The sequence below is a fragment of the Pterocles gutturalis genome, unplaced genomic scaffold (assembly GCF_000699245.1).
Source record: "Pterocles gutturalis isolate BGI_N339 unplaced genomic scaffold, ASM69924v1 scaffold16550, whole genome shotgun sequence".
NCBI lineage: Eukaryota > Metazoa > Chordata > Aves > Pterocliformes > Pteroclidae > Pterocles > Pterocles gutturalis.
In genome coordinates, this window is record NW_010146171.1 from 33,228 (window position 1) to 33,494 (window position 267).

Sequence of the window (267 nt, forward strand, 5' to 3'; positions counted from 1 at the left end):
CTGATGAAATGGCAACAACTCTAATGCAACGGCACCCTCAATAAACACTTTTCTGTACAGCGCTGTTCTCGTGGTCAGCTTCCTTCAGAGCTCAGGCAGCTTTTTAAGATTCTTACCTGCTCTCGCTGCCTGTTTCGGTTCCTCAGGCCCAGATTTTCTGGCACAGAGCTACTTGTATTTGTGAGGCGGTGACTGAGGATTAGTTCGGCCTGAGCGCATCGCACCCCGGCGCCAGGCCGCCGCGGGACGCCCCTCCGGTGTTACCAG